Here is a 20,459-nt window from a genome sequence, read left to right as displayed (position 1 = left end):
GTCAGAGAAATGTCGAAAGTAAAAAAGCAGGTCAGATCAAAATGCTGCGTAACTTCATGGCCAAATAATACTTTTCTAAGAGATCTGCAAGAACCTAGGGAATTACAGGTAAAAAGCTGGTAATATAGCCTGAAATATAAATTAAAAATAATGTTGTAAAACAACTAGGCTTTATACCTGAAAGCCACTGGCCAAATCATCTTGTTTACATCAAACACTTCTCTTTAAATGAAAGCTTTTCTAGAACATCAGCAAAACAGACAGGAAAGAATATACAGATTAGCTTGGGTTTTTCAACAGATGGCAAAATTCTTCAGAACTATGCGAGAGGCTAATCATAGAGGTGAAGACTGCCTCAGAGAGAAAGAGTAAGAAGTCTCTAGGTATTTAAGTAAGCACAGCAATTTAGGAGAGTGGCAGACCAAATTCAGTTGATAAATACACCGTGTTCTGAAAAGTATAGCCTGAACACTGATGGAACCTTAAGTATTGCTCTCAGAAAAAAGAGCTGGATGCCATTGTGCACAGACCTCTGAAGTACTCCATACTAATACTCGGTATGACCGTGACACACAATATTAACTATGACCGTGACACACAATATTAAACCTTTAGAAACACAACAGAAGTAGCGGAACGGTCAGGGGCAGACAGCACAACTAGAAAGAAAAATGGCATGTGCAGACACAGTGAACTATTTCGCCTAGAGCTCGTGTCAGCTCTAAGGAGGCATGTTCAAAATGTCTATATAACAAAGTAGAGACAGGCAGGTATCTTCCCTTGGTACCTGTGCTGTTTTCATCTCTTAAACGAAGACCAACAACATTTTGAAAGAAGGAACAGCCTGTGAAAGCTGTTCCACAAAACTGCCCAAAACGAATGTGAATGAACGAACATGTGTTTAACCCTTTTCACCAATACTCATTTAAAATACCACATTGTGAAGTGTTCAGATAATACAAGTCAAAAGTAAGTGTTGTCCAAATCTCGGATCGTGTTTCAGAACCTGGTGTTACTAAGGACTGATTAGTAATTAGCTAGGCTTGTCTCCAGCTGTAAACAAACTCTTCAGATTTGGGGCTTTCCTTGAGATAAATATCAGCTCGGTAGAAACTCTAGCATACCCAAAATTCAGTTAAGATCATCACCTACTATCTGAACAAGAGAGTGTGTTTCCTTCATCTGCATACTGAGGGTAATATTCATCTTGTAAAACTTTCCATTTAACAATTAAAATAAAGTTTACAAGAATGCGATTATCAAGCGTGGTAACCATAATTCATCAGAGATTGTCGTAGGTTGTAGAGAATGTGAACAAATGCAAGGAAGAAAATTTACAGAAGGGATACTAGATGAATTTACCTACTTGGTTTACCCTTCATCTCGCAGAAAGGTTGATAGCTCCCAGATTGGTTGGCATTCAAGTGATGGACTTAATGGCCATCTGTTTAGGGACTCACTATTTACTTATCTCAGCTATATGGATGTGTGCCAGAAACAAAAGGGGTTGAGATTGGCTTGTAAGAGAAGCAGAGGTTTTTTTAGCTGTACAGTTTTAAATCTGAAGATCCTTCCAGTAACCTTTTCTGAGACAAGCACGGGATGAAGTAGAGTGAATAGACCCATGATTACAGACACTGATATTCAAAAGCATGTCAAAATGACTAGGCAGAAGAAATTTAATAAACACGACACTCAAGACAAAACAAAAATAATTCACTGATGGCCGGGAAAATCAACTGAAGAGAATAAAATAAAGCAAATCAATCTCTTCAACAGTGACGTGGCATAAATGTTTTAGGTTAAAATGTGTCTTTGGACATCTCTGACGCTACAATCATCATGTATGTATATATGTAGTATCATACAAATGATACTACAATCCCTGATTGTAATATGCCTCCAAATCACCATAAATACTAATCCTGAGTTGCATGGTACAACTTTAAACTTTAAATTTGAATCCTATGGAATAAAATACGTTTCTGCTCATTTTGCTGCTCCTGCATCATTATATCATTACTACTGCACCTAGCTGAGCCCTATTTTCTGTAATACAGACTAAAAAAGAGCAACTTTATATTTGGAAAAAATAAAAGGTGGACATAGCAGCATGCGGACAAGGCGGCTGAGAAAAGCAGCGTTCAGAGTCACACCTCACGTGGCAGAACTCTTAGTTTATCATCTGCTACACCTAGTGTCAGGGCTGAAGACCTTTCTGAATCACGTACCTCCATGCTGAACATGTACACAGAGAATCACCAATGTATATTTGCAACGAAATGAAACGTAAAGCCAAAAGTAAGGTTTTTATTTTCAACGCCTGTATTTAGAAAATGAAATATGGAAAAGAAGAGCTTAAAAAAAATATACTACCAGCAATGACAAAGTGACAACTAAAATAATAATAGTCAGGGACACACGACTGTATTTAAATTCTGTGAAGTGGTTATTGGTGATCATTTTGGCTGGTGCCTGCTTTCTGTGCCTTGCTGGAGATCACGAATGCTTACAAATTGCTTCCTTTATGCAGGTGGAGTGTTTCTTGCCTGTTTGTTCAGCCTGTTATGTTTGTCTAAAGCACTTGTGCTCCAGCGTATCCTAGCGTCATGACTGCAGTGCCATGGCTATGGTTGAGAAGGCATTTAATTCTAATTCTGTGTTTTCAGGAGCTTAACATCGTCTAAACAATTACATTTTGGAGGTAAACTTCTGTGCCAGTTCTGAAACCATAATGAGCTACCTGTTGTGTCCAAACTCTGCTACAACTGGGGCGGCTAAGAAATTTTTATTCCCCACATTTTGAAAGTATTTATGGAAAGTATTTTGAAAGTATTTTGGCCTGTTGGAATGCATTCTTTTTAATCATTTGAACTTAAAGCGTGACACTTCTTTAATTTTCCGTTGCTACCTGTGTACATGAAAACATATCTGACTGCAAAGCATAGGGGATTTTGCAGAAGGCAACGAAGAGAGTGGCGTGTGTGCCGGGTGACACACGTGCCGCTCGGCAGTCCCGGACACTGCAATGAGCGTGCACGGGTCTACGTGCCCATAACTTAGCGTTATCACCAATTGCTGGTGGCATGATTCAACTCGACTGCTTCAACTCAACTCTTCTTCCTTCCCTTAGCAAAACAAGCGCAGTGAGGAAAGACAGAGCAAAAGTTAGGGGGCTGTGCAGAGGCTTCACTGCAGTTCCTCACATTTCCATAGATTTCACATGCCACTCTGGCAAGCCGTTTGGCAGCAGGTGGAGGGCTGGCCCACAAAGCTAGCTTTGGGAAGTGGAGGGAGAAGAGCTCGAGCAAAACATGTTTCAGAGCACTTTCCGTTGTCTACAGAAAAAGTCTAAGAACATTAGTCCCTGCGGGCCACGGCTGGCCTTTGGGAATACTCTCCTTAAGTACTTTTTCCTTATCTGTAAAACGGAGACAATAGCACTTTCTTACCCCGTGGATACAAAAGTAAATACCAAAAAAAGATTTGAAGTGGTCATTATACAGTCTTACATAAATACATGCTTTTCAGACATTGCCGGGACCTGCTGCCCACCAACTTGTCTACAAGTTTGCAGTCAGATAATATGTCAAAGGGGTAAGAATGTAATTTAGTCTCCACGCCATGCCCATTCAGACATTGGATTCATTTCCGACTCTGCCTGCAGCTGAGGTTTGATTTCACATAGGGTAGGACTAAAAAAAAATCTGCTGCATTATAAAAGAGAGAGAGCCATAGGCATACAAAGGGTCTGTTTAATTAAAATAGTTCCCTATATGAAAATGTCTTCGGTGGCTAATGATGAAGTTAAAGTATAAAGCAATGCAAGCAGAGAATCTGAGCAACAGGCATACTATATAATGTATGGACTATGTGTTACAGAGAATATTTGTGGGCTAGTAGTATAAAATGGGAGAATGCAAAGTGTCCTTTATTGCAGTGTATTTTGATAACCTGACAATGGAGAGTAGGACAGCTTAGCAAAACTGTTATCAACTCTGATAGTGCCTTGCTGAATCATTCATCACTTCAAAAGAATATAGAATTTTCTTGCAAAATGAATATATTACATCCCCCTCATGTTTAACTAGATGGAACATGGAACTGAAGCTGAATAGTGAACACAATATAAACACTTCTTGATCTATTCAGTGGCTACTGGGTCTGACTAAAAAAAAAGGCTGAAAATCTTTTAATATGCTGCAAGAACATGTTTGGAGACTCATATTTCACGACTATCCTAGAGACAGACAGCCAGTTGTTAGCCATTTTAAGCTAGATATTTATGAGAAAGCCAAATACTGATAACTGTATGTTGGTTCTTTGTTTTCTTCTGTGCAAAGGTGCTCAGGGACACTTGAAAGATATTTTACTGGATATAAAATAAAAACTAGACTGAGTCCCCAAAGTATATGTCTGAAATCCTTAAGGGGAGCGGAATGGAATAGTAATGAGGCAAATTTAATCATTTGAAATCTGTTTGCATGTGGCACAGACCACGGATATGTTACAGAGTCACAGCTGTAGAAATTGCACGGAGGGTAGCTCGGAATCAATAGAAGTTACTGTATTTAGTCATTAATTTTTTGTTAGATGTTAACAGAGGTGTTGAAAAATATACCTATTAAATCAAAAGTTACCAGAAAATACGGGAAAAGCAATACTGCAGGTGTGAAACCATGTCGATGTTGATTTCCTTTAAGTATAGAACATGTTGTTAAAAAAATTCATCCCTAACTTAGTTTATTCCACATACTGTAGCCAGTAAGCTGTTCTGCATCGCTTTGTACTTATTCTTGTTTTCTACAATTCTGTAACAGTATATGTGTTTTTATAGCTATGGTGATAAACAGCATGGTAATATTCATAAACATTTTCAAATCACTATCTATCGTGATTTAATTTTGACAAATCAGAAATTTCCAGACCACCACAAGAATTTGGGGATACTGCTCACTAACGATTGTTTTCTAAAGCTAGTTGGAGGAGTCTTGCAGTTTGGGGTCATCTAGGCACGTAGTACAAACACTCGTATCGTACAAGGTCTGCTCCCTATCACGGCGATTCATGCAATCTCTCCAACACCACCGCAGCGGTAATTGCTCCTGAAGGTACCACAATGACAACTGAAACACTCAGCACAACTACATAACCGTAAGTGCCTATGCCTATGCAGCAGCCCGTGAAGTCATATTTTTAATCACTTGAATAGGCTCACATCATATGCACAGAAACAAAACCAAAAAAAACCTGTTTAAGGTTATCCATATCTAATACATACATATATGCACATGTTAAGTTATGTGCATACACGTGTATATGCATATAAACTGATAAATTAATTTGGTATAAAATGTTAATGCAAAAATCAAGTTAAGAGCAGAAAAAAATATATCCCAGAAATTTTCACTGCGTTCCTGGAATTCTTCAACATTTTTGTCAAAATATCAACTACTGAACATAACAATAAAGCTTTAAAACGGGAGACATTTTTACCAGCTTTTCTTGAGACGTCTTGATGGATCTTATTACCACCCCTAATATTACAAGTGGTACAAATGGCATTGATCAGAATGCTGGAAATTACTCTCGAAATTTCCCTTTGCAGTTTTTCTGCAGGGGTTCACAGGGACAGACAGCAAGAGGTCATGGACCTTCTGCCACACTCCATGCATGCTGCTCCATGCATAGTCTCATTTTTCCCCAGAGTAACCGTAGGTACCTTCTATCTTCATGATACGAGGTGGTGTTGCTGCGAAATGGTCGTGTTAGCCCAAGGGTGGAGAGTAAGCGGATCGTAATATCTCCAGCTACTGAGCAATCGCAGAGAAACCAGGCTCAGTCAGTACCTGGAATGTCCTCGGAGCGGATGGGGATACTTACTAATGGCCGTTCTGAAACAAAGAGGGCTTTTAGGACTGTTGGCCAAGAAAGCATGGAATATGAAGTTAAATTCATACACACAAAAATACCCTATTTGGTTTCATGTCAAAATCACATATAGTCACCAAAATTGTGAATGATCTTAAGTTTGACACCGTAGGTTATTCCGGGGCCATTTGTGACATAGTCCTGCACCAAAAGGCCTTGCAAACCCAGTCGGATCTACTTCTTTTAAGCAAAAGCAGTAAATTTTTACTTAACTTGAAATATCAACGAGATATAAACAAAAGAGAAATAAAAGGTTGGATGAATGCAGGCTGAAGGGAAAAAGAAGAAAAGTGGGAGTAAACCTTTTCATAAAGATATGAGACAAACTGAACTGTAGATAACAGTGGTAGCATGGAAAAGAAAATAGAAGGGAAAGAAAAGACAGACGTGCTCTCCAGAGAGGAAGAGATAACTGGCCAGTGGAGAGAAACAACACCGGGGAAGAAGAAGGTAAAGACAAGTGAAGGGAAAAAAAACCCACCTGATCTTTGAAAAACATGCCTTATCAGCCAGAGACAGAAAGGCTCTCTTTAGAACAGAAACTCAGACATGAAGAAATCACAGTAGGAGACAGAGAAATCCCCAAGCACCTAACCTAGATAGGAAAACTGCAAGTGAACATGAAGGAGTCAGAACAGAAGACAACAAAAATAAAGATGAGAAAGAATTCTACTGACCATTTCTTTTGACATTTTTGGTTAATGAGTCTTATACTTGGGCTAGCATATGGTTTCTGGGATATTTTCTAAATCCTATGGAAGCTATGGCAGAACGTCTGGGTGGGAGGTGACAGATGACAGCACATCTTGCAGACCCCTTCTTAGTCCAGATTGTTAAATAAAATTAAGCTCTCCAAACAACTTCAGATGCTCAGCATCCTTGTCGCTGGTAAATATTAATTAATTTGCAGCACCTTTTAACAACTTGTCCAAAAAGTCCGTGCTATAGCTGAAGTTTTATCAGTCTGTATAATCTTGGCCATGTCAAAGAAAAACAGAGCTAGCCAGATGCATATGTATAGATAGATTCCAAAGATCATAGATTCATAGAATCATTTAGGATGGAAAAGACCCTTAAGATCATTGAGTCCAACCTTAATAAACAAACAATTTTATAAGCATCTTCTTAATAAAACAGGTAGTTTCATCAAGTGAAGTGCATCAGTCGCATGATCCCAAGGCAGATGTTCATCGTGTTATGAATAGTGCCAGCCACGTACCAGGCACACCTTAAATTTTGTGACATGACTAAAGCACGTGGTCAGCATGGGACGGACAGAAGCGTGAGATGGGCAAAGAGCCTCGCCACGTAACAGAACGTACCAGCCTTGACGTGTCGCATGGGAACAAGCACTTGAATTTTGGTCAGGAGAGTTCGGTGCCACCACTTACACATGTGAGCAATATAAAGTGTTATAAACACAATCCCAAAGAGGATGACCCAAGCGAAGACCAGCATAAATACTTCTCACCTTCTTTCCCACATACAAGACAGGGAAGTAGCACTGAGTGTGACCAGAAAGGATGAGTTAATAAGCAGGAGTGAAACATCTGGACCAGGAACCGTTTCATCAGAGGAGACGCAGAGCCAGACTGCACAAAGGCTGAAGCAATTACCAAAATGCCAGGGCCACACAGCAAGCAAAAGCCATAAGGATTTCTAAACTCGGGGGCTGGTTAAAAGGAGTGCTGCAGTTTTCTTGGAAACCATGCCCTTTGGGACAGCTGTCCCAGGGTTAGAGTGCAGCATGCAGCAAGGAGACTTTCCAGCAACTGCAAAGTTCAAAATAATTGTCTTTGCCTGGATTTCAAACCACAGTCCAGTTGGCGTGCGGTGTTTCAAGCAGAGGCTTGGGAACCGCAGCCACCTCACAGCGTCTCCCCGGGGTGGGCGACCCGAGCCAGCACGCAGGGCTTTGGCACCAGCTGTGGAGAAGGAAGACGGTGCTTATTAGCCACCATCGGCTTTAATAAAAATATGTGCGTTAAAATAAATTTGCTGTGGGATTGTAGCAAGTTGGCAGCGTGGGTTTCAGCTGGGGGATTTTGGAGCGTGTGAATCTGTGGTTAAGTACTCGTGGGGGCTGAGGGTGCTTCCCAGCCCTGGGCATTAGCAAGCAGCCCACCCTCAACCTAACTGCGTGTCGGGACAAGACAAGCAGGACTTGGCCGTGCTGCCTGGTTGCCTTTTTCCTCAGCTGGACAACACAGGAATGTCTGCCAGGAAATAACGGAGCACACCTGGTCCAAAACCAATAGGTAGTATGTAAGGTATACTCCTACTACATATCCAAATCCGTATTTGTGAAATAAGCCACCTTTCTTTCACATTCCTTGCCCTTTCTAAGCTCTAGCAGATGGACTTGATTAAAATAACGTTGCTTGGCTTGGGAAATGGGTACAACTATAAAAATGGATGGCTTGGAGAAGTTATAATGCAAATAAATTTTTTGCAGTGGCTTAGAAAAATCCATTAGCTAAATATTTCTACCGCTTCTGTTTTATAACCCATAAGCCATATTCTCACTAAAGAAACTGTAAATTGTTACATGAAATGCAATTACAGAACATAGTGTTTGTGATACTGATTTGTGATCAGTAAAACAGGGCAATTCATCCTTCTACAAGACAACCCAAACAATAATGGGAAGAATCTAACGGCTTTCGACAATCGCGTATTTCTCAGAGGAGTGAATAATGTTTGAGAGACTCTTCTGCAAGATCAACAGAGCCACTTAAATCACACTGAATCTCTCAGCTAGGAAGGCAGAAGTTCCCTCAAATCCCATCACTTTTTACTGAAGTCAAAGGAGTTCTCTGAACGTTGAACACTAAAGCCATAAAACTTGATATACCTCTCCATGAACCCACATCTCGGTTAAAATTTGAAACAGTTCAGATCTCCCTTTCATATAGAAGAGGGATTTGGCAACGTGTGTTATAAAGTCAGCTACCAATGAGATAATTTAATAAAGCAGAGATTCAGTTAACATCATTTACCTGAGCTCTTGTGGGGAGGCTCCAGGGAATAGTTTGCAGATTCTGGACCGTGCCCACATGCATCAGCAAGGAGAGCTTTTTAAAAAATTTATTTAGAATGCACTTGAAGTACCTTATTTTTATGAATGCTAGCACAAAGCACGTTTAGGATCGGTAACTTTGACTTGCTTGTTCGCAAAGCTTTATTATAAAACAAAGTATTTTCAAGAGAAACGCAAATTCCTGCAGGAATTGATTAACTAAGAAGAAACAGATTATGCAGATTTTTTCATTAAGCCAGCGCAAACCTGGTCAAGATTTAACTTCAAAACTATATGACAGTTTTGCTATTAGTTTTTCTTGGAGAAAGATACGTAGGAAAAACCTTTTCAGGCAATGCTGTACTATGGATTGCTTGAATAGATTCACTACGCAGCAAGTAATTTTGAACAAATAATTCCACCCATGCCCTAGGAGGAGATCTGCATTTTCCAGACGCGTTTTTTTGCCATGCATTGTTTGACTCGGTTCAGCAGTGCATGGGACCTGCTCCACCGCCGCTTTCGCAGCAGTAAAAAGTTTCTAAATGCAGAGCTCAATTCACTGGATGTTAAAAAAATAAACAGACTGCCTTCATGAAGTAGGTCGCTCCATGAGATGTTCTTCTGCTGGAGGCATCCTCCTCCCCAGGAGCCTGAGCAAGGTGCTACTGTCCATCGCTGTGGCTCAAGGCGGTGTGTTGTCTCTCTTGGCCTCGTTGGTACATGAAAGCTTCTCTGACTCTGCTGGTTTTGGAGTCAAGCACCTTGCTCGCTCCCCTGATAAAAGACCACTTACACTGAACTTGCCTTGTCGGAGATCCTTGGAAACCATCTACTTGGAGACTGCTTGAGTCCCAGTCCAAGGGGGTTTAATCCATCTGCCCTGCCCATTCTTCCCAGGTCACTCAGGACCACTTCGGTTCCTCGTCCTAAAGCTCCCTTGACCCCGTTCGCTGCCACGGCTCTAATGCAGCGGTGGAAGTGCTCGTTGTCGAGCCCCTGAAGCCACATGCTCCAGCGTCCCGAGCTGTCCCCAGTGCTGGATCAGGCACGTCTGGCTGAGCATTGGGAACCTCCCAGGCTGCCATTTATAACAACTAATTGTGGTGCTTTAGCAACAAGAGCAAAAAGGTGGATTTATGTGAACCAGTAAGCTAACTGTTGCATTAGTGCTAAGTTTCATTAATCTAGAAACAAAACTAGCTATAATAATTTTTAAAGTTCCTTTGTCTATCTTGGCAGGTTAGTTTTTAAATTTTCTTTTTTAATGGAACATTTTAAAAATGGTGGAGAGAGAAGCACTTAAAGTTGTATTTGGTAGCACAATTTATAAACGAGAGCATATATTACATGTCATAGAAATGACTTTTTTCATTTACTGATCTACATGAAGCTCGATGTTTATTTTGATAATTGGCCTTTGCACAAAAAAGGCATTAAGTCAGCAGTGGTGAATTATTTATGAGACCTACTTTAATGTGATTATCCTCTGAGGGCCTTAAAAAAAAGAGTCTTGGGCATGGTGCTGTTTTCCATTAGTTGCTGAGACAGTGCAGGAGTCAAAGATCCGTGAGGCCACTTTTCCTTCTCATTTTTGCCCACCGCGCCCCCAGGCATCAGCCTCCAGCCACACCAGTTTGGGGCACAGGTTGCGCTGGTGGTGTTGGGAAGGGGCTCCCCTTTGCTGCCCATGAAAGCCTAACGCAGAGCCTTGTATTAAACCATGGCACACTGGTTCTCCAGAAGAACGAAGGCTGTTAAGGTGATGGGAGACTCCTCGGTCATGGCTATGGTACTGCAGCTTCTGCTAGAAGATGCTGGGCTGGCACCGCTGCTCAGCCTCCTCACCTGCCATCTTCACTGCTGCTGCTTCGTGGCTTCTAATATTTAAAATTAACTATTACTCTGCAATGAGCTTGTTCTCTGAGCCATAACCAAGTTATCATTACCGTTGCCAAGCATAAACACATCTGTAGAGCTGTGCACAAGCCTCCTGCAGCCAGATATCGCATGCAAAACAAAAAAAAAAGTGAAAGGCAAAGAGATCCAGTATAATTAGCACCTAAGACTTGAGGGACCAGAGAGTCCTTCAGTTCTGTCTCTTCTAAGGGAAGAAACAGGGTTTTATGCCAGAAGAGTGGGGAGAAGGGACAGCAGAAGGGGTGTGGGGAGGAGGGGCAGGAAGGGAAAGCAGAGTGACTGAAATTTGTGAAATTAAATATTTTTTCATTGTGTTGGTTTATGCCAGACTGAGCAGCGTTTTGCTGGGCAATAATGCCATTTTTGGTGAAAGGCTGCCGATGGCAGCACACGGAGGTTGCAGAACTTGGGCCCCACGAACAATTTGACCTTTTCTCTCTGTTCTTGAAAGCGTACTGCTGTGGGGATATGCAGCTCCTTTCCCACTCTTCATCACGGCAGATTTCTATTTTTTAAGTCCTCCTGAAAGCCGTCTGCAGGCGCTTTCCCTGCGGCAGCTGAGCCCTTTCCACCGCTGCTGCAGGGACACGTGATGTCCAGGAGCGGCTTTTCTCGAGGAAGGCTCCAAGCTTGATCCCAGCCGAGCGTAAGCCCTCCTGGCTTACCCTTAATGCCGCTCGTGACCCGCCTTACCGGATAAACCTTGCTGGGTGACGTCTCGCCCTGCTTTTCAGCGCTTGCCACCAGCCCAGCCCTTTGCAGCAGCATCCCCGTGGGTCTGGGCTGCCCATCTTTGCTTTACCAGAGAGCCCAGGACGGGACTGCCTACCCCCGAGCCCCCCCAGTGCAGTCTGCCACTGGTTATACTGGCTTGGGTTTTGGTTGCGTTTGGGGGAAATACCAGCGTCTGGTTGCACGCAGAGGAATGCTCTCGTCTGGGCATTAAGCAAGCCAGCTGCCGTGCAGCATGGGTGACTGAAAAATGCACAGGTTAAATTTTAAACATACTGTTTAAACATTAAGGTTTCCTTGATTTAGTTTTTAAAGTTCCACCAGCACATAAGTGTTTGCAAATCCCGTTCTGAGGTCCTAGAGTTTTTATGTTCATATTTAATATTTATGTCACCATGTCTGATGTTTTGCTTGTTTGAACATCTTCCTAATTTTTGTCTCTCTTTCTGGGCCGTGAGTTTATTTCTTTATGGGAGCTGGTTACTCTTGAGCTTAAAACATTTCTACATATTTTCTAAATTTACAAAGACAATGAAGAAAAATTAATGTCGTGGAAACTGTCTCCTTTAGAGACTATTTCTTAGAAAGATGCTTTAGTCTTCGTACGCACCTTGCACAGTGTGATCCCTGGTAAGCAGGGAATACCTACTAGGTATTTCAGTGTTCAGAGAGAAGAGGAGCCACCTCCACAGCCCTAGTGCAAAAGGTCTTTCCCTGCACGCTGGCACGCTTTGGGATCTGGCTGCAAAGCAGCAGCGCCAGCTCCCGAAGCAGAGCTCCAGGTTGCTACACCAGAAGGCAGCAAGATCCCTCGCCGTAAGGCAGTGAATTACATTTTTAACCCCAGGCACTGAGGTGTATTTTCCCGGGGAACGCGGAGCGGCAGGGAAAGCTCGCGGGATGCGTACGGACTGCCTGGAAGCCCACCACTGCGGGCCAAGGGAACGCGTCCGCAGCAGCACGGCGCACGGCTGCGGTTGTACAGCCGGGTCTGCAGAGCGCGCAGCACCGTGCTGCACAATTAAAACTGCGGGGTTTGAAAGACGTTCTTATCCTGGATTAAAGCCTGCTGCTCTCTGTGGCTGTTCCTGTGTCACCTCCGCAGGTCCCTGAGCAATCCCTTGCTCCTCCGTGCTCTCCATCGTGCGGGACAGTCCACTCGGGCATCTCTAACGCTGTCTCGCGTCCTCCTCCAAAGGCTCCTTTTCCCTAACACTCCGGGAAGCCCACCCTGCTGAACCTGAAAATAAGAGACTACAGATTAATATTGCCTAACCATCGTAACATCAGCTTCTGCCCTGGTGAGCGCTAGTGCATATTAAAAATCCTTTTTTCACATTTATTCTGGAGGGAAACACCACAGGTAGTGGGGGTTTAGGGGTTATTTTTAAGTCTGTCAGCCCTGAGACCTGCTGTTCATCTGACTCTGCGTTCTGACGTGCCAGTCCCCAAAGTAACCCGCCTCCAGAATATAAGATGCATTTGTTTTTCAAATTACAGCCTCTGCTTTGGGTGGAACCACTGCCAATCTGCAACTAAGCAAACCAGAGTGAGATTGTGAGGGGAAAGAAGATGGCCGGCCCCTGGGAAAAGCTTCTCCCCTTTCCCTTCTCTTTCCTTTGCTTTTTTATTTTTCTCCCCCAAAGGTAACTTCCCATCGCGGCTGACGCACGCCATCGGTTACCGAGCCTGCAAACACAGCGCGGTGCGTATCGGCCCACCCGAGCACCCTTGTGCAGCCCCCCAGCCCTCCCGCGCGTTCACTGGCGTCGGCCGCTGAGCTCTCGCGACCGTGCCCGGAGCGTCACTGCTAGAGCTGCGGGCACCCACAGTGGAGCGAGCGGGGTCAGCAACGGGGAGCAGAACAGCTACAGCACGGGACCTGCAGTAACGAGCCCTACTGAATTAAATGCTGAGGATTAACCTGGCTGATTAGCGCAGGCACAGCATCACGCTGGTACAGCCCGACTCTGTCAGGGACCTGAATTAATAGCTTTATATGAGGGTAAGTCGTTCCTTGCACTCAGTGCTCCTTGTTCATCTGTGCCCAGCCCGCGATTCTCATACAGTCACCTCGCTCTGCCATTTAGAATTTTTTTTTCCTTGCCAAATAGCAATTATTGCAAGACTCAAAACCAAGATTTCTAGAAGGCTTCAAGAGCTTCACGCGCAAACCAAGAAATGGCCTTAGACCAGCACCAAAGTCAAGACCAACCCCGAGCAAGAGCGCAGAGGACAGATTCCTCTGCTTGAGCTCCACACTCGCGTTATCTACCTCCGCGTGATTCCCACAAAAGCCCAAGCAACTCAGTTTTATCGGAATAGCAGCCACACAAAGTACATTTCGGATTCGCACTGGGCATATATCCAACTGACAGCAAGTGCCAACCAGAGAGATGCTCTAACGTCTGTCATAACATCTAGTCCACATAAAGAAAATGTGGTGTAATCAAACCAAAAAGATTTACGCTGCAGGTGCTCCTGCCACGTCTAGCGAGGGAGAAGCAGCGGCAACGTGAGATTGATCTGATCAGTCAGTCAAACAGCACAGGTTGTGTGTCAAATATTCATGATCCCTGCTCAGTGTAAATAAAAATTAGTTCAAAATAACAGTGAATAAGCTAATGAAAATCCCATGAATTATTGTCAGAAGGTGAGCTAGCTGCAGTGTTTGCTCAGGTTACAATGGACAAACAGGTCAAACCGTGCACCAGGTCTCAGCATCCCCACACCAATGGGGCTCTGCGGGAGCAAGGTCTCCAGCAAAACCGGATTTGAGGATTTTATGGGAATTATTTATAAGCGTGCACCGTGGATCCAAGGTCTCCCATGCTGCCCGGCTCCAAAGGCTGGCAGGTCAAAACCAAAGATTTTAAAAAAGCCGTTTCATCTGGTTGTACTATGGCCTGCAGCTCAGGAAGGAAACTTGGTTTTATGATAACATAAAATCGCTGTCATATCCACGGCAAACAAAGGGGTATCTGCATTTTGGAAATGGTAGATCAGCAATTGATTGACTTTGTGCCTTTTTTTTTTTAGTAGAGACAAGCAATAACCCACCACATATCCCAGCTTATGGATTCTGTAAAATATTATACTCAGAAATGTAATCTTTTTATGGGATTAGTATTTCCTATCTTTTTGGAAAATGAGTATTTTTAGTGTAAAATACCCCACAAATGTCTGGCTCACCTCAGTATAGAACAATCAGACTTTTTGAACTAGGCAGTATTTTAGAGGGGTTTCTTTTCTCTGCTTGGATCTGTTTCAACCAAGTAAAAGTCTTTTGCAGAATATGATATTTTCTGCTACTGGATATCCTGCATGGAATATTGCAAGTATAAAATCGTAAATTTAAAATAATTTTTGTACTACTTTCAATAGCACAGCTGACAAAACACTCCAAAAAGCGCTGGGATAGCCACAGGGCCACAGTTGCTGGTTCCTGGTTTCAGATCCTGATTTCCCAGCAGAGCCAACAGAAATGGCGAGAGATGCTCCAGAGAGGGACTCGGTGCAGAAACTGAGCTCAACCGAGCTATGATATCCTTTTTTTTTTTTTTTTTTAACCAGTGGTGAGTACTGGGACTCCTTCCACAGAGATTGGGCTTTCTGGTGTGCAGCACAAATCATTTAACTAATTATTCATTGACTGTCTAATCAATCCTGATTGAATTAACTGATAGCTGCAGCTTGAAGGAATCAAGATAAGTAGTGAGGACACGATAGCGATTGTTACGAGCATTGTGGAGATCAGTGGCTGCAGCTTGATTCAGCTGTGAGCCTTGGTTGAAACAGAGTAAGATACCAAAGAGAAAGGCCCAAGAGAAGGTACTTTGGTGTTCTCTACAGGCACGTACAAAAAAAAAAAGACACCCTCATCAAGGAGAATGGGTCATTATTATTTAAAGTGGGTGCATGCAAACCCAGAGCAAGTCACCCCGTACCTGCCAGGCACAGAGCAATGGGGCCAGACTGTGCTCCGAGGGGCACAGGACAGAGAGTAGGGACAGGCTGTAACGTGGGAAACCCTGGCTGGAGATCTGGAAAGACACATTCAGCAGGAGGGCAGCCAAACTCTGGAATGGGGGACAGAGAGGACGTGGGATCTCCGCCCTCGGAGACATCCAAAATTGCCTGGACAAGAGCGGAGCGGCCTGATCCAGCTGTCCTGGCGTTGGGCAGAGGTGGCACCAGTGACCACCGAGGTGCCCACAAACCTCAACTCATCTGTGCATCAGCCATACAGCTCCACACCCGCTGCGGGCTGAAGTCTGGCAGTGCCGGTGCCATCAGCCTCTTTCACAGGGTCCGCATCAAGTGCGGAAGCCTGTACCTGCAGTGCTGCGTCCAGCTCGGGAGTCCTCGGCGCAGGAACGACACGGAGCTGTGGGAGCAGGTCCAGAGGTGGCCACAACAGTGATCCGAGGGCTGGAACACCTCTGCTGCAGGACAGGCTGAGAGCTGGGGTTGTTCAGCCTGGAGAAGAGAAGGCTGCGGGGAGACCTTACAGCAGCCTGCCGGCACTGAAAGGGGGCCTATAGGAAAGATGGGGCCAGACTTTTTAGCAGGGCCTGTAGCGATAGGACAAGGGGTGATGGTTTTAAACTACAAGAGGGGAGGTTCAGACTAGATGTAAGGAAGAAATTTTTTACGCTGAGGCTGGTGAAACCCTGGCACAGGTTGCCCAGAGATGCCCCATGCCTGGAAACATTCCAGGTCAGGTTGGCCGGGGCTCTGAGCAACCGGATCTGGTTGAAGATGTCCCTGCTCTTGCAGGGGGGTTGGACCAGATGACCTGTAAAGGTCCCTTCCCATCCAAACCATTCTGTGATTCTAAGCACCCAGACTTCTGCATCCCCATCTCACCAAGCATCAGTCTTCCTAAAAGTGGCATGAGCCGGTCGCTGGCCCTTTGCTCCTGGCAGTGTTCACATCCATGCTCCCGAGATGCAGAGATGCAAACACTGCCAAACCTGTACTGCAGCTTTCCAGTGCACCAAGACTCCTGGTGCAGAGGGGTATTTTGACGATTTCTGTTCAATAAGCTGGGGAAAGATCTCAGGTTAGAGTTGCATTAAGATTCCAGGTTGCTTCTGCAAGCCCAGAAGGAGGGTAGATGTTGGGGGGAAGCCCTGCTTGTGTGAAACGTGCCTCCATCCACAAGAGGTTCAAGTTGTGCAATGTTTTGTAGGTGTTCAAAGGAGCAAGCCTACTGGACACACGTGTAGTGCATCTCCTTTTCTTGCACATTTCTTCAGTCCCATCATACACAGCCTGAGCCCTTGGGGCATCATTTGCATCAATGACATTTCCTACTTACGTTGCACATTTTTCTTGATCATTTCATGCTTGCAGTGTTCTGTGGACCGGCTAAAAAAACCCCACAACTTTGACTAATTCATAAGGTGAATTGTGAATTCCTGAGATGTGTAAAGACCTGGGAAAGAGCCATGGCCTTGACTGCAGCAGCGACATGGACAACCCAGGGAGAGAGGTGACGTGCCTCCTAATGTCATTGGCAGGAGGAGGCTTAAAGCAAACCACCGCCTTCTCCTGGGATTCAGCCTGCCTCACTTGCTAACTAGTTGCATAGATCAGCTAGGGATTTAAAGTCTTATTTCTAGCTAAGCAAAGGCTTTGTGTTATTTCTACAAATCAAAGAAAAGCTGTGTAGCATAGCCAAAAAAATGAAAATGTTTCAGTGAAAAAACGCCCAAAAAAGTGGGAATAATTTCCCCATTTTCCGGTTACCCCAGGATGCTGCATTGCTTTGATAGGTCATGCTGGAATGTGGTTCGTATCCTCATCTGCAATCCCAGAGCTCACTTTTGCAGGACTCATTTCAGCCTGGAGCAAGCAGCGCTTCTGTACCAATCTGCCACACATAATTTAGGGTAATTAAGCATGATTGACAATTTCTTTTCAGGAAAGACTGTGAACAAGGCGGGATAGGAGAATAAATAACTTTTCTCACCTAGCAAAGCCAGCTTCCCTGGGGCAGAGCAGCTCGTTAGCAGGGCCAAGCGTGGATGATGAAGCAGAAGTCAACTACCGGCAGACATCCCCACCCCTTCATCATCAGCAATGCAAATGTTCCCACATACAGGGCAGGACAGGCACAGAAAATCAGTTTTCCATACATTTTAATTAAAGGGGATTCACCTCTAACTCCAGCCCGATGCTCAGACCATCAATCAGTGGGTGGTGGCGAGATCGATCCCTGTTCGACCTGGTGTGCGGTCAAACCGCTGAAAGATTTTCACGTTGACCTGCCAAAAGGGGATCTGCAGGGCCAGTAAGCTCGACAAAAGCTGATAAATGCAACCAAATTCTCTGATTCACTGTGGGCTGGGTATCTGGAATAACTTGAAAGGGTCTTTGTCTTCTAATGCTTTAATTACAGTGATCCTTCATTTTCATTTGCCACATTATTGTGCCATCATTCCAGTGCTTTCCAATACAGCTAATTTATAGCCAACAAAACAGTAGCTCTAAAATTAGTAACCTGCTAGGAGAGAAGAGCTGTAGCAAAAGTCTGTTTCCCATAATCTTCCTTTCTAACACATCGCAGAAATCCCATGATATTCTGGATGCATTTTGAACCTCAGTGGAAGTCAATGACAGTATTAGGATGACTTTGGAATAATTCTTGCTTGAATATACTAGTTTTGCATTTGCTTCAGTCCTCTCACTCGCATTCCCTTCCTCTCAGCTCTCACGACGTGAGCCACCAGGAGCTGACAGACGTTCAAAAGCCCAATTTTCCCGCCTGAGGAGAAGATGGTGCTCGGCGTCCGTGTTCCCCAGGCCAGGCTTTGCTGATGCCCCCCCCAGGAAACCTCCCCTCTGCAGAGGGGGAAATAGCCTTACCTCCCGAGACTGTAAGAGGTCTTCAGGGCTGAACAGGTCAGTCCAAGAATACGATAAGGCGTATCAAACTGGAATTTTCTCAGCTTTAGTTTTATATACAAACACCTTTGCACACACAGAGTCCACCTAATCTCTTAAGTCATAACATAAGGTTTTTCCTCTTGTCTTTAGAAGATCTTAGTATCTTTTACCAAAATAGAGCAAGCATTCCCTTCTCCCTTGTTCATGTTTTATTCAAAAAACAGGTTTCCTTTCCTCTTACGCTATTTGCATATTCAAAAAGGATTTCCAGACTAGCTGATAATATGAAGGTATGCATCCAGACAGAGTCACAAACTGCCCGAAAAGAAAGTAGCCACTTTGAGGTGTCATAGCCCAGCGTTAGACCTAGGCATGCAGACGCACCCGCTGTGCGCAGGCACGGCAGGTCAGAATTCAAGAACTACTCGTGTAAGGCATCACTGCTTGTGTAAGGCACTACATCTCGGACCGATTACAACGGCCCTATAGATACTGAGGAACGTGTCCGCGGAGGACAGAACTTACACCGAAGGCACTGCAAAAGAAACTTTCTGCCTATGTGCTTGTATGCGCTGCTGCTGGAAAATGAGGTTCCCTTGGGACTTGGGAGGTCTGATGTATCAGGCACTCGGGACATCATTTGCTTCCCTTCAGCGAGATTTTTAGGAGAGAACAGTGCTTTGCTTGATAAGTATTAACCGTGACAGACTATCTCATGATTTTGCTTATAGAACTTATTTTCTTATTCACTTACAAAAAAATAAAAACATAAAAAAACCAAAAGCAATTTGGATTTCATATCTTCCTGCTCAGTATTTATGGTGCCGCGGGATCCTTGTGTGAATTGAGCAGACCTGCACGGGACGCCTTCTGGGCGGCAGAGGCAGCCAGGATCTGCCCTCGGCAGCGAGGAGCGGACCCCGGGCAGGCACAGGCACCGCGCGGGGCAGGGGGCTCGCTGCTGGCACCAGGACCCATCCCGTTCGCCACGTACAGACGGGCTCGGACGTTTTGCCACCGCAGCCCAGGAGGTGCCCGTGGGGACAGAGCTGCTGGAGAGGGGCCAGCGTGGACTCACGGATGCAGAGGCGGTGGCTGACCCTTCCTCCCCGCCCCACCGTTTCCCCCTCATCCTCCCAAACCTACCAGCATTTCCCAGCTTTGCAGCACCGGCAGGCTGCCATGGTCCAAACCACTGCCAAAAACGAGCACAACGCTAAGAGAAAGGAGACATATATAGATATATACTGAGCTTATTTACCCTTACGTTCCCACCCATTTTGTAGTAAAACACCAGTTACCTCCGTTAGTTTTTTCTACCTGACTACAAGCAGCAACACTCTGATTGCTTTTAACAAACACATAACAGGAGAACAGCGGCTAAGAACACCTGACAAACCACTTAATTTCCTTCTTTCACGCTTTCAGAATAGCGTGATGGAAAGTAAGGAAGATCACAAAATCCTTAACTGATTTCATTGTAGGGCTAGAGCAACGTCAGCAAGATTAAATCCTCCTGGCCGCAGCTTGGGAAGAAATCCCAAACAGCGTGGAAGGTGTGAAAAATGGGTTATTAACTCCTGGTCTCAGTGTAACTTCTGTTCCTGCTCCAAACGTGCTCACGCTCTCAGCGTGCGCAACTGAATATAAATTGGGATGCGCGTAGTGAAGCGCACAGGGAATCGGGCATGAGAGCTACTGTTATTTTAACGGGCATTTTGTGCCTGATTTCCTTCCCAGCATGTCGAAGGGTAATTGTCAGAGGTGGCACGCAACTGTTACCAGATATTTTTTTTTCCCCTCTGTTTAGAAGGAAAATAAAACGAGCACTGCTCCTTTTCCAGTCCGAGCTGCATCCCCCAACACTTTGCTCCGGAGCCTGGGATGTGCTCCTTCCATGGGAGGGTCCAAGAAAATGCTTTCCCCTATGGCCCAGCTGCATTAACAGACTCGATAGAAAGAA

General features: G+C 44.5%; 1 long non-coding RNA gene across 1 annotated transcript in view; it reads left to right on the top strand.

Moving 5' to 3' along the window:
* The window catches only part of LOC142414568 (uncharacterized), a 29,348-nt gene extending 10,413 nt beyond the window's left edge, over window positions 1-18,935 (top strand). Inside the window, exon 3 of the long non-coding RNA XR_012777121.1 lies at window positions 18,318-18,935. This is a non-coding gene — a long non-coding RNA (uncharacterized LOC142414568). The remainder of the gene's footprint in view (window positions 1-18,317) is intronic.
* The last annotated feature ends 1,524 nt before the right edge of the window (window positions 18,936-20,459 follow it).

The sequence above is a fragment of the Mycteria americana genome, chromosome 9 (genome assembly GCF_035582795.1).
Source record: "Mycteria americana isolate JAX WOST 10 ecotype Jacksonville Zoo and Gardens chromosome 9, USCA_MyAme_1.0, whole genome shotgun sequence".
In the NCBI taxonomy this organism is placed as follows: domain Eukaryota; kingdom Metazoa; phylum Chordata; class Aves; order Ciconiiformes; family Ciconiidae; genus Mycteria; species Mycteria americana.
The sequence above is the reverse complement of the archived record's forward strand: the minus strand, read 5'-3'. Positions and strand labels throughout refer to the sequence as shown.